Consider the following 14,834-nt stretch of genomic DNA (forward strand, 5'->3'; position numbering starts at 1 on the left):
TCTGTCCTTCACTATCTCCAGGAGTTTGCTCAAACTCATGTCCATTGAGTCAATGATGCCATCCAACCATCTTATCCTCTGTTGTCACCTTCTCCTCCTGCCCTGAATCTTTCCCAGCATCAAGGTCTTTTCCAATGAGTCAGCTCTTCGAATCAGGTGGCCAAAGTATTGGAGCTTCAGCATCAATCCTTCCAGTGAATATTCAGGACTGATTTCCTTTAGGATTGACTGGCTTGATCTCCTTGCAGTCCAAGGGACTCTCAAGACTTATCCAGTACCACAATTAGAAAGCATCCATTCTTCAGTGATCAGCATTCTTTATGGTCCAACTCTTACATCCATTCATGACTACTGGAAAAACCATAGCTTTGACTATATGAACCTTTGTCAGCAAACTGATGCCTCTGCCTTTTAATATGCTGTCTAGGTTTGCCATAGCTTTCCTTCTAAAGAGCAAGCATCTTTTAATTTCATGTTGCAGTTATAATCTGCAGTGATTCTGGAGACCAAGAAAATAAAATCTGTCACTGCTTCCACTTTTTCTCCTTCTATTTGTCATGAAACGATGAGATCAGATGCCATGATTTTGGTTTCTTGAATGTTGAGTTTTAAGCCAGCTTTTTCACTCTCTTTCACTTTCATCAAGAGGCTCTTTAGTTTCTCTTCACTTCCTGCCATTAGCATGGTATCAAAGTTGTCATGACTAGAAGTAATGTATTTGAACCTTTTTCATATGATAGGTGCTCAACAGCTAGTAATTGTTAATATGTACATTTGAAAGCAAGCACTTGGTGCCTTTTTCTAATCTCTACCAATTCAGAGAACATTTGATATATACAAATAATTTTAAATAATTTAACATTTTTGTTACAACTTCTCTCCCCCAAAAAGGTCAGTTGAGGTCATATACATAATAAATGTCAAACTACCTTACAATCTTCGTTCTTACACTCTGTCCTGACTCAAACCACAAGCAGCTTCCCCTAAAGTTTTAGTCATTCTTTCTTCTACAATACTCCAAGCTACCTCCCAGAAATGGCCTTACTTGGCCATTTTGAATTTTTCCTTTTGTATTAGTTTGCAAGGTCTACCAATAACAGATTCCCACAAGCTGTGTGGCTTAAAATGTATTCTCTTACAATTCTGGAGTCTGGAAATCTGATATAAGATGGCTGTCTTCTATATTTGTTCTCATGGTCTTCCCTGTGAGATGTCTGTATCCTAATCTCTTATTAGGACACCATTCATGTCAGATTAGGGACCACCCTTCTTATCTCATTTTAACTTAATTACCTTCTTAAAGTCCTTATCTCCAAATAGGGTCACATTCTGAGGTACCAGTGTTAGGACTTCAACATCTGAATGGGGGAGAGTACATGAGTTCGGCCTTAACACATTCACTTGTTTGCAGCTAATATTTACCAGACACACAGTTCTTTCCAATGTAAATCCTACTGGCCTTTCTGGCTTCCTGACAATGCTTGTTGCTTTTCAAGGTATGTGTCCAGTAACTACTCTAGCAAAGTACTCTATTGGGTACTTTTCGGGCAGGTAAGAGTAATATGAATGGTCATGAATTAACCTTTATTTCTATCACATTTTATTTAAAAAATTAGTTAGAAACAGATCTTACCGTCAAACATATCATTGAGATTCATTATTGATAGTAATAATGTTACAGCAGGCAGTGGTCATCTTACCAGAGATGTGAGGGCAAGTTGAAAGAAAACTTACTTTGTGAACCTGAGATTATTAGTTGAAGATAATATGATGACTTCACTTTCTCCTCAGTCAAGGTTTTGGTTTTATTTAATTTCAAATTCAAAGTAGAACATAGACTGAACTCTTAGAGAGATGGTATTTACTTTATAAATGTAGAGCTCTTGCAAACAGATATGGTTACTAGAAAGAAAATTACTAGATCAAGATTCTGTTTGCCTATACATCATGCATATCACATCACAGTTTTGGAGAGCTTAGTGTTGTGTTTGCCTGTAGCTGCTGCCTGAAGGCAGTGCCAGGGCTGGACAATCACAGGTCGAGGAGAAGATGGCTGACATTTTTGTAGTAGGAGAGTCAGCTGGTGGGCTGCCTACCAGGCAAAAGGAGTCACTTGTCTACTGAGAACCATGTATCCCCCAACTCAGAGGACTAGAAATCACAGTTGAAATAGCCTTAGGTTCAAAGTCAAGAGCCAGATAATGAGGTGATGGGCGGTAGAGGCTATAACCTTACAAATTATTTAAAACAGAGAGAAACTTAAGACCAGTTAAGATTTTTATTTAACTCTCAGTTCTATAAAGAACATATTCATCATATTTTCTTATTATTTAATAAATAATTTTCCAAGATCTGCCTGATTATTGATAAATAACCCAAAGCTTTCCATTCCTTTCTTTTGTTCCAGTATGAATTTTTAAAAATGAGCTCAACAGCTCAGAACCTTCAGAGTCATCATTAACTTACCAGTCTTTATTTATTAATGTTCCTTCCTGACATCTTGTGCTCCCTTGTCTCTCAAGTATTTGTAAAATTCTATTCTCTTCAAACCCTTTGGCTACCATGAATTATTTCTGCCTTTTCCTTGTACTGAAGACACAAATAATGTAACATATCTTTAAGTTTCTTTTTTCCTTTCTCCTATTTTGAATATCAGCTTTTATTAAAACAGAACCACAATCAGATTTTTATAAGATACTAATGCCTAATAGTACAATTTGTGATAATATATTTTCAGACAACCTGGAAATATGTAAGCATAAGACCTATGTAATTTATGATGGATATATCTGTATATATTTATACATAATGGTAGATTTACATGTTGGTGACATTATATACTAATACTAGCAATATGCTAGTAATGTTTGACAAAGTATTTTAAGACAGATCCTAAATCAGTTTCAAAGTATATTTTCTGTAGGACTTAATCACAGACTATAGGAACTAATCATTATATTTAGTTAGCAACTAAATGTAACATGCCATTCTGAAAGAATATAGAAAAAGCACATTAGAGAAAAACTAGTGAAATCTGAGTAAGTACAGCATTTAGTTAACAGAAATGTACAGTGTCGGTTCCTTAGTAGTGACAACCATACCACAGTAACATAAGTTGTAAACAATAAGAACTGGGCACGGGATCAATGGGAACTTCTGCATTACATTTGCTACTTTTCTGTAAGTCTAGTTATCTTAACATTTTTTATTAAAAAAAAATATACATATATTTTCTGGAGTGGTGGTGTGTGCCACCTAGATTCGCCTTCTAGCCTAAAGCACACCTTCCTGCAGCTGCTGGGTGGGTTGGCTACTGACAGGTCTTAGCTGATTCCATCTCAGGTAATTGTTCTCAGCTGAGAAGAATATACTTGTCCAAGGTCCTATCTCCTCCTGAAGGTCAGCGTGCAGCCAACACCTGGTTGATCCTGGGCTATTAATAGCTGGTGCCCTTGCTTCAAGTTAGAGCAACCTAAAATACTGTTCTTTCAGCCTCGAGCTCCCCAAGGATAGACTGAGACCTATGGGTTTATATCACAGTTCAGTTCTTCTCTATTTAATCTTGTTTTCCTTACCACAGATGTTGACCCTAAGGGTAGTCCCTTATAAATTTTTAGCATAAAAATTTTTGCTTCATAATCTATTTTGCAGGCAAACCACCATAAAACTGTTGTTACCAGGTGTGCTCCAAGGAAGCAGGCTCTAAAACAGAATGTTAGAATCGGATCACCGAACAACCAGGTACACAATGCTACCCCCATTGGTTGCAGGCAGTTGAAATGCAACTGTTAAGCTTTGTCAATAGTTAATGTCTTTTTTTGGTGAGATAAGACATATACACTGGCAGCTATAATATTTAAGTTCCTTGGAAGAGCAAGTTATAAGAACAGTTCTACCTTGACAACTCTTACTACGTGCCATTTTGTACTGGAGGAAGACATTAAAAAGTAGGTGACTAATCACTGAATCAAAGTGGGTGTGCAAGGCAGAAGTCCTCTCTGGTAGCATAAAAAGACTAATTTCCTATAACCAGAGACCAGTAAAGGTAAGGAAGAAACCCACGGCTTAATTATGAAAGGTAGTAGAGTTCTTAGGGAGGAGAGGAAAAAGAAATCTAAAAAATTAGACCAGCAATTCAATGTAATTCAATATTAGGTAGCAAATTTCAGGAACAGTTAACTCTTAGCCCTAACTACACACCCCATGTTTGCTATATGGAGCATGCTTGGGACAGATGGAGTAAGACTTGGCTTGAGGAGAGTCCACTGAACTCTGTCTGGACCTGCCAAAGTGGCCCACTCCTTACTGTTAGAGGGTAGAGCTACTCAAGCTACAGCAGAAGCTCTGGTTTTCAAGACAATATGTGTACCCTTTCACACTTCCCCTCATGGCCAACCACTATTACCAAAGCTACATCACAACATGTTTGGGGATTGGGGAAGTACTGGGCATTCTCCTAAGAAACAAGGTATTATGCTTTGGCAGGGATCTCAGGAAACAGTATTACAGATACTGCTCTTGAAGCATGGAGAAAGTAATGGTCCACCCTAAGTTAAACAGAAATACCTGTGGTAGACACTGAAAGGATCAAAACACTCGGAAACAGGCATGTTAGAGTATATATGCTGTGTAAGGCTGGAAAATCCACTAGTGATGCAAGAACTTGAAGAACCAGAATGGTACAGAATGCACTAGTGAGAGGAACACAAGCATGACTATAAACCACAAAGGTTGTTGACATTTGTAACAGGCACAATGGTAATATGTCATAGAAATAAGCTCACTGATAGTAACATGGATTGTTCACTCCCTCTCCCTCATACCAGAGGCCAGATGGAAGTATTTAACCAGTGAAGCAAACAGAATTACCATTGTCTTAATAAGAGATAAAGTTGGAGTAAAAGCCAAGAAAGCTGATTGCAAATAGGTATGGATATAGTTAATATTCAGTGTCCCTAGGATCAAAGTTGGACAGGCAATGAGGTCATTGTTCAGTTTATATAATAGATGGGGAAAGAAGGGGAGAGTGGAGAGGGAGGTGGAGGTTGAGGAGATAGAGGGACCAGATACCCATGGCATTTAGCAGTGTTGCTCTCATGTCTCTACCTTTCACCTTTGGCACATGGGGGTAGAGTGCAGTCTCTATTACCAGGTGACAGAGGAGGGAAAGTAGTAAGCTTTGTTCAAAAGCTATGATTAAATCATAATCAAAGCTATGGCTTTTCCAATAGTCATGTATGGGTGTGCAAGTTGGAGCATAAAGAAAGCTGAGCACCGAAGAATTGATGTTTTTGAACTGTGATGTTGGAAAAGACTCTTGAAGAGTCCCTTGGACTGCAAGGAAATCAAACCAGTCATTCCTCAAGGAAATCAGTCTTGAATATTCATTGGAAGGACTGAAGTTCCAATATTTTGGCCACCTGATGCAAAGAATTGACTCTTTGGAAAAGACCTGATGTTGGGAAAGATTGAAGGCAAGGAGGAGAAGGAGATGACAGAGGATGAGATAGTAGAATGGCATCACTGACTCAGTGGATATGAGTTTAAGTAAGCTCCGGGAGTTGGTGATGGACAGGGAAGCCTGGCGTGCTGCAGTCCATGGAGTCACAAAGAGTTAGACACAGCTGAGCTACTGAACTGAACCGAGGTTGGTTCCACATGTGGAAAGTGCTCATGTGCTCAGTTGTGTCTGACTCTTTGTGACCCCATGGACTGTAGCCCATCAGCCTCCTCTGTCCATGGAATTTTCCAGGCAAGCATACTGGAGTGGTTGCCATTTCCTTCTCCAGGGGATCTTTCCAATTTAAGGATTGAACCAGTATCTCTTGTATCTCCTGTACTGTCAGGCAGATTCTTCTACCACTAGCATCACCTGGGAAGCCCCCCAAAACAGAAGGGTTTTATTTGTTTTTGGTGTGTCGCTAGACCACAGGGCATGTGGGATCTTAGTTCCCTGACCAGGACTAGAAACGAAGCCCCCTACACTGGAAGGCAGAATTTTAATTACTGGCCCACCTGGGAAGTCCCCGCACGTGGAGGCAGGCTAACATGATCTGCTGCTGTACTTCTGCCCCACCCAAGACAGCAGTAAGGGGAGCTCTCCTATTGAACAAAGCTTCAGGCAGTATTCTTAGTTGTCATCTTGTGAGGGGACCCAAGATTAAAACATTTAAGACACACAGTAACAAAAGACGGGTTTTTGGACCATGCCTAGAAAGAGAAAAACCTGAAGGTCACGGATAAGGAGGTGCCAGGATTAAGCATGTGGAAGGCGCCATTGAAGCAGACAGAAAGAGTGAGGTTCTTTATATTTCTTATTAACCCCTACCAGAGAGTATCCACTACAGAAGGGGCACTCAACAACCAAGGGGACAGAATTACTTGATCCGTTATTTTGACATGATCACCAACCCCTGACATTGTCTGCCCCACGGCAGGCATGTTAGGTTCACAAAAGACTCATGGTGGTAAAAATATGCATGGATCCAACCGCCTAAGTTCCTGCTCAACAAAGCTGATTTAGCCACTACAGTTGCTAAACGTCCAACTTTTAGCCAGAAACATCAACCCTATGTACTGATGTGGCATCCTACCTAAAGGAGAAGAATCCGCCGCTTGATGTTATCAAACCAGATTCCTCTGGCTCCAGCACGACAAGCCAACAGAAATGCCAAGACATCGAGGTTTACTGAAAAGTTCAAGTTTACTCGCAAGGCAATCAAGCCAGAAGATTGGAAAACAAGTCTCAGTTGGAGAAAGGTGCCACCTGATTGTCTTTCTGGGCAGGCGTAACTAAGCTAAAGGTGGGGCTTTTGAAAGGTCAACAAGCACCGACACTTGCGCATGCCCAGCTGAAGAGTCGGTGGTCCTGTCTTAAGCAGTTCAGCTGCAACTAAACGCTACTGATTTGAAGTTTCTAGAAAACAACTCAGACACACATCTTATTATTTAGCCTACCTGCTCTTTGAAAGACGTAAGTCTTCAAAGATGTTTGATTAGTGAAGGCAGGTGAAATGGATTTAACCCATGGTTTCAGTGCCACGTTGATTACACTCAACTCCTACCACTCTGAAAAAGCCAACAGTTAATTTTGGACAGAAAGAATACGTATCTAGGGCATACATTTGCCTTTTTCATACCACTATTTTAAAAAAGTAAAAAACCGTTTAATCCGCTAATAGACCCAGCATGACACTGCCTCGGACTTGGACTAAGGAACCATTTCATGGCAAAGGGGTGCCATAGTACACACATGACCACTGAATTCCCTGGTCTTATCAGATATCACGGCCTCCCAGCAGTTCCTGACCTGCTGTGTCCTCGGAGAGTGGAATATATATATATATATATATATATATATATATATATATATATATATATATCTAGCAGCCATGCATGGGACAAATAAAAAAAACAAAAAACTATCATCTCAAGCACTTACATTATTATTTTAAGAAAGATTAAGTAAATTCTCAATGTTGAAAACCTAGAAAGAAGAGGGGCTTCCCAGGTGCCACTAGTGGTACAGAACCTGGCTGCCAATGCAGGAGACATGAGAGATGGGTTTGATCCCTGGGTCAGGAAGATCCCCTGGAGTAGGGCTTAGCAATCCACTCCAGTATTCTTGCCCAGAGAATCCCATGGACAGAGGAGCCTGCCTGGCTACAGTTCCTAAGGTTGCAACGAGTGGGAATCAACTGAAGCAACTTAGCAGCAGCAGAAAGAGTGATGTTTTTCAACCTTGAACTCTTTAACTTAACCATTTTTCTGTTCACCTTGCATCACTAGCTTTCCATATTTGCATGGAAATCAAAGGACTAAACCAAGAGAAGACAGCACCGAAACAGCACGTACCACATAAGACACTTACCATCCTAAACTGGTTTTTCTTCCTTAAAACACGTTGTTGCTTAATCAAACCTGGACTTGTCTTAGAGACAGCACTGTGCATCTGTGAGATGGGAACCCATGACTCTAGGTTGACCCAGGAATCGAGAATCTTAAGAATATGAAAGTCAAAGAATACAAATGTTGCCACATGAGCTCTTCACAAACCAAGAAGTCCTTCAATAAGGAAAATTTAGCTTCCAGCAACCTGAGTAGCTTGTTTACCATATATGGGTTGATTAGTGACTAGCCAATCAACTTCTGCCAAGTTTGAACTTCCTCTAACTCCTTAAATTTTATCCCAACCTTGGATGGAGGAGACAGGGTTGATGATCCCTGCCTCCTGTCTCTTTTGTCTATCAACCTCACAATAAAGCTATTTCTTTTCTCAAAAGCTAAGTCCCATAGTATTGGCTTCTAGGGGTATCAGGCAGCAAGCCCTTGCTAGGAATCCACAGCAGGAAATAGTCTCTTAGGAATAGGTGACTAAGGTTGCATGTTAGAGCCTTATTTATAAACAACAATGTTCATCTTTGTTTCAATATTGACAAACTGGAGTCAGCCTAAACATCCATCAATAGGAAATTAGTTATAGAGGATATGGTATATTTACATGATGGATGTATTATAAATGTAAACTGTTGGGGGCCAGAGTGAGGCACTCCACCCGTGGCAAAGGTCATGAGGAAGGAAGCTCGACATACGCAAAGGTGGGATCGGGCCTCAGGAGTCCCCCTGGAAATCCTCAAGCATCTACCCCCATAACCAGAGCCTGCCTACTTTACTACTTTGTGATTTCATCTACACCTCTGACTTTACGGGGGGCTGTCCCCCACCACCTCTTTCGGAAAAGGAGTTAACCTAGAGCTCCAGTTAATAAAAACTCCTGGGCATGACAAGAGTGTTTTAACCTACAAACTCCTCTGAAGGTTCTCTAGCCTGCCTGACAGGCTTGTCCAGCCACATGTGATTGCTCACAGCCTCCCAACCGTGAGAGGCACGAGATGCTTTAAACCCTCTAAAAACAGGTTCCTTAGAAAAGTTAGAAAACCATTAGTATAAGTATAGTGGGCTGATTAGAAATTGTATTGGTGAAGGGTTTTTCATTTGTTGAGCAAATGTTAGTTGCTAAGTCTCCACATCCCCTGCCCTTACACACATTAATGAATATATAGAAGAAATAAGTATTAACCTTTGATATTAATCACGTTAGACCTTAGGCTAAGTAAATTCTTTCCTTAACTAAAACCCACTACACCCTCACCCTATAGGAATGTAACTTTATTTGGGTGGCGTCTGTTTTGAGAATAATCACCCCTGGAGAAATAAGTGTCCTGGTCGACTGACTGCTGTCACAAGGAGAGGGCCATAAATTGTCAGCAGGCCCCCTGGCCAGAAGATGATGTAACACCCCTAAGACCTCTGTATACATTTGTATGAAGCACCTGACTTTGATAAAAGTCAGGATTGCTGACCCCACGTGACTTTTGCATAACATCTCAGTGTATAAAAGTAGACCATGGAAAATAAAGAACTGGGATCAGTTTCTCAAAATACTGGTCTCCCCATGTCTCTCTCTCTCTCACTCTGGCTGAGTCTCCATCTGGAGCGCAGAACCCGCCATGCTTACTAATTATGCCTGGGCTTCTAAGATCCGACCAGGGAGGCCTCAGTGTCTCCTGTCCTTCGGGAGAACGGAAGGACGCCTGTGGCCTACGTAAGTGGTGCAAACTTCTTGTCTTGAAGTTTTATTGGTCTCCCGTGTAAACCAAGCTATTCAGCCTCTTTTCTTCACTGAATTTTCCTACTGAGCTATCCTCATTCTATTACTCTTTACATCTCTAATTAATATCTAATTGAAGCTATTGTATCCTGATCCTCACCGACGCCGTCCCCACTTCGAATACCCTGGATCAGCCGGGGCTGGACCCCAGCAGTAAACAGCAGTCATTTAAAATCTTTTTTTTCTATTGACTGATTTCCCCAGATTATAGTTACTCATAGCACCTAGCCTAGAACACAGGACGTTTACTGGCTAATCCAACAAGCTATTGCCCATACAGTATTTGTCTTGATCTCCTTATATAGAACACGCTAGCACCATCACTCTCCCATCCACAATCCATTACCTGTTCTTCCAAATTATGTACTTTAGGTTGAAAGATGTAATCAAGTCCTGATTAGTAATCACTGTATGTGCCTATTATTCACAAATGTTTAATATATGCCATTGTTAAAAATAAATACTTTTTATCTTGCTTTTTAAAATATATAATGGCATAATTATCACTTATAACATTTTGTAGAAAATCAGAATAAACATAAAATGTAGCATAGTCTGATTTATAAACATTGGGTATTAACCATAATGGGCTTCCCATTATGGCTCAGTGGTAGAGAATCTGTCTGCGATGCAGGAGACCCATGTTCAATCCCTGCGTCGGGAAGATCCCCTGGAGAAGGAAACGGTTGCCCACTCTGGTATTCTTGCCTGGAGAATTCCATGGACAGAGGAGCCTTGCAGGCTACAGTTTATGAGGTTGCAAAGAGTCAGACACGACTGAGCAACTAACATTTTCACTTTCATTAACCATAATAGGATAAAACTTGGTGTGTACATTTGTTGGGTACACCCCACAGGCTTTGTAGGGCCCAGCATCAAAACAAGTATCAAGACTGATGGAAGAGTCTGGATCCAGCAAGAGACATCCTCGATTTAATGAATAGGGGACCTTACATATCTGAAGCAGGGTCCTGGAACGACACTCCACTGTATGCAGCAGATGATGGGCAGGATATGGTGTCCGTCTTTGCTTGAGGTGGGTGGAGATTACCCGTTACAGGGGAATTGATGTCAAGTGGGTGCATCAGTGGGTTTCCCAGGTGGCGCTAGTGGTAAAGAACCTGCCAGCCAATGCAGGAGACACAAGAGATGCAGGTTTGATCTCTGGGTTGGGAAGATCCCCTGGAGGATGGCATGGCAACCTGCTCCAGTATTCTTGCCTGGGGAATCCCATGAAGAGAGAAGCCTGGCTAGCTACAGTTCACAAGGTCACAAAGAGTCAGATGCAACTGAAGGGACTTAGCACTCAGGCACTTATGCACTCACACAGGGGCTCATTAGTTGCCAGGGAAACCAGTAGAGGGACATGCCCGCCCGTTACCTCCCCTTGATAAGAACAATCACCAGCTAGGGCCTGGGGCAACTACGCAGGATGGTCAGTCCTGTGCTCAGGGTTTAGGTGAAGCAGGCACTCCTCTGCCAGGGGATGTACTGAGGACAGGAGAACAGTCATCCTGAGTGGCCTGACCATACATTATTTCCTTCTTATACTTTTCCATATTTTTCAAATAATTTTACAATTTTATAATCTGAAAATAAGAGCTACATTAAGACAAAAATAAGGAAAAGTAAGCAAGAAACAATGCAAAAAATAAAAAAGTTAAATGATATAAAGCCCTATCCCAAATCTCTTGTGTACCTGATTTGAGACATTTTAGAGGTTTTTAGAAATAGTTTTTCTTTGTTGAGCATATTTCAAAATCTCTAAGTGAATTGAAGTAAATAACATTTAGCCTAAATGAATGCTAGCAACGTTGTTCTCCAGGGAACAAAATTTGCTTGAAGAAAGGCAGGGTCCATTAGGATTTAGAAAGAACACACAAGTTAGTACACTAGGGCAAACGGAGGCAGAAATTGCTTCTAAGGCCTGCTATTGCCTCCTTCAATCTCACTCCTCCTGGTTCTTTGTTAATTTACCCATGAAGTGGATATGAATATTTGTCTTTCTCAACACTCTTTCTCAATTAACAAGAATTAAAAGTCTACCTTGATATATATATATATATGAAAGAAAGGACTTACATCAGGCAATTTATTACTTAGAAAGCCACTTTAGTTAACACCTTTCTGTGTTCTACCCAAGTGATACAGCTACATTAAAGACAAAGCCATTCCCTCCAAATTTAAACAGTTGGCATAAATAAATAATAAATCTATAATGCATTGGACATGATGTGTGATAATTATGTGCCTTCTCTTTTCAAGCAGCCATATCAAAGAGCCCAGTCATTCCCTGTTATACCTCACCATTTACATGCAGTAAATTACTTCAATTTCTTTGCTCATTTATATAGTTAACAAATCTTGATATACTAATAATACTGTCTGTTACCTGAATTGGAGAAGGAAATGGCAACCCACTCCAGTGTTCTTGCCTGGAGAATCCCAGGGAGGGCGGAGCCTGGTGGGCTGCTGTCTATGGGGTCGCACAGAGTTGGACATGACTGAAACGACCTAGCAGCAGCAGTTACCTGAATAGCCACATTAAAGCTCAAAATGGCTTTGAAATTGCTACCTATATTAAAATAAGCCATACAATCAGAAGGCAAGGGAGTGGTTGTTTAATGTCTAATATATTTCATCATATTTTAAATGAGTATATGCCCAACAGAAAGCCATTAGCACACTCAAAACAGGCTATACTTTAAGGACTGTTTATAGAGGGGTTATTTACAAAGCGTGGGAATTGGGAAAGCAAGGCTAGTTCAGTAAACTGGTTAGTAGTAAGCTTGGAGATCAAAGGGAGGAAAAGACTAGTAACTAGAATCTGGGAGGAAAGTGTCCTACAGAATCAATAGCCTTGGGAACAATAGTCATCTTCCACTGAGAGGCAGCCAACCCAAGGCATCCTGGCAGGAGCAAAGCCACATCAAACTCCCTGGTCTCACCCTCCTCCTTCTCTCTGACTTCCTTCTTTGCTTGCCCATGATCAACATCCAATCTGATACAGAAGGTAAGAAAGCTTATAGATACAATCTATAAAGTTCAGCTTGCCAAGACAGAGAGATGAGGAAGAGCCTGATATGTGTACCTGGAGGTCAGAAAGAAAACATTCCACATGATCAGTGAACTTTTTCTCCTTCAAATTGAATGTAAAATATAATGATGTTAATAATAACAGCTTATATTTGGGTAGATCTTTAGTTAGTCTAAACATATGTTATCTAAACAGAGAGTTCAGACTTGCTTTTTATGATCTCTTCCTCCACTACAACGTGAAATGATATTCAGGATGGAATTTCATTTTCTAGAGGCTCATCAATTCAAAGCCTCCTAGATTCCCAAGAATAAAGACAGAAGATAACTTGCTTTATATGTTCAATCATTTAACTAGTGAAGAAAAGTCAACACATTTTAAGGATCAGTTTTAATTTCTGTCAAAATTATTCATATTAATAAGTCAGTTATATAAGGTTTGTGGTGAAAAATAGTGGTTCCCACCTCCACACTTGTATTTACAAAAAGTGGGAGTTTTTGTAACTCCCACTCTTCTAGAATTTATTTATCTTCTTTGTTCTACATAACATTCTTGTAAAGTGACTTTTTGATCATTTAATTTCAGGTATTCACTCATTAGTTTGCTGGGGTAGCTGTAACAAAATGTCATAGAGCTGGTAGTTTAAACAACATAAATTTATTTTGTCATCCAAAGAACAGAGCCTGACTGTTGGGATTCTAGGAGACAAGTCAGGGAAATGAGGGGATGATGACTGCAATTTTTTATGCTTTTACTTCCTTAACTCTCTTGTTTTCTGTACAATACAATGACCCTTGCTTATCCTCGTGGGCACCTTCCAAAGGTCCTGCTGTTGTACCTGCTTTTCTCAGGGTCTGGGAAGTCATTCCAGCTATGAAGAGTAGAGGAGGGATCTATGAATTTGACTGCTTGTGGAAACAGACTTAAAGGAATTCTTCTTCTTTCAAAATCCTCCCACTTTCAGAGATACCTGGTCATAACAATTTCTGAGATTTTGGGGGTATTATGTGATACAAGTGTGATTATTTCTTGGTATTTAGCATTGCTGAATTAATTCTCACTTTTGACAATATGCTGAGTAATTTACCACTTGACTTTGCATTTCAGCTTTGAAAATTATCCTGCTCAAGTTTTTTTTGTTTTTTTTTTGTTTTTTTTTTTCCTTTTCTCTTGACTGTTAATTTGTGTTAGCCATTACATACTTTCATTGTTTTAGTGGGTTTTCTAGAGAGAGCAAAATTATATGCGATCAGTCTGCCAACTTTAACTGAATGTCCAATATTTTCTTCTTGCTGTTTTCTTAAGAACTAAATTCATAGTTAGCAAAATGCTAAAGCAATATTGCACTCCATTCAGCAACCATCATCAATGTTATATTTTATTACTAATGCAACTAAGAATTTTTTTAAGAGGGTTAAATTGCTCACAAACTTATCCTGCTTCTTTTCCTTACTTACTTCATTTCTAAAATGGAGCAACTCATATTTTCTGATAACATAACCAAATCATTCAGAATTACTGACCTGAAGCTTAGTAAATATAAACTGTGACTTGGTTCTCTTTTCTAATACTTTTTCATTTTCTTTCCTCAAAAATATACTTCTGCTCTGACATTACTTTCTTGGATCTCAGTTTTTTGGCTTTTGTATAGTTCTTTTTTGAAAACTTGCCTCTTCTTTGTGTTTGATTTTCACTGATGTATGGATGATGTCATCACATGTATATCCCTTTCTCTCATTGGTCATTCAACTTTATATTCACAAGACTTACGTGATGTTGCCATATTAAAAATAAGCTATTGAATACATAAGCATGTCCATACATTAACCCTTTTTATCTCCCAGGATATGTATCTTTCCCTATTTCTCAGTTGTTCTTTAAGAAACTATCATTTTTCTGATTATTGAGGTTAGACAGTAGACTTCTTCCTGTCTCCTTCATTGTTTTGCCGCATCTAATATGCCAATCAATCCTACCATATCATTCTTTAAATAACCTCAAGATTTCTACTTCCTCTGCTTTCTTGGTATTGCTATTCTAGTTCATCTGCATATCATAGAAATCTCTATTCAGTAAATATGAGGCCATTTAATAAATTTGTATTGTATTGTCCAAATGATAGATTTT

The 14,834-nt window shown here is 39.6% G+C and overlaps 1 long non-coding RNA gene across 1 annotated transcript in view; it reads right to left on the reverse strand.

Annotated features, from left to right (window-relative positions):
- LOC129659433 (uncharacterized) overlaps positions 1–8,790 on the reverse strand; it is a 140,463-nt gene extending 131,673 nt beyond the window's left edge. Inside the window, exon 1 of the long non-coding RNA XR_008718073.1 lies at positions 7,871–8,790. This is a non-coding gene — a long non-coding RNA (uncharacterized LOC129659433). The remainder of the gene's footprint in view (positions 1–7,870) is intronic.
- Positions 8,791–14,834: the final 6,044 nt, after the last annotated feature.

Source organism: Bubalus kerabau, chromosome 8 (genome assembly GCF_029407905.1).
Source record: "Bubalus kerabau isolate K-KA32 ecotype Philippines breed swamp buffalo chromosome 8, PCC_UOA_SB_1v2, whole genome shotgun sequence".
Taxonomy (NCBI): Eukaryota; Metazoa; Chordata; class Mammalia; order Artiodactyla; family Bovidae; genus Bubalus; species Bubalus kerabau.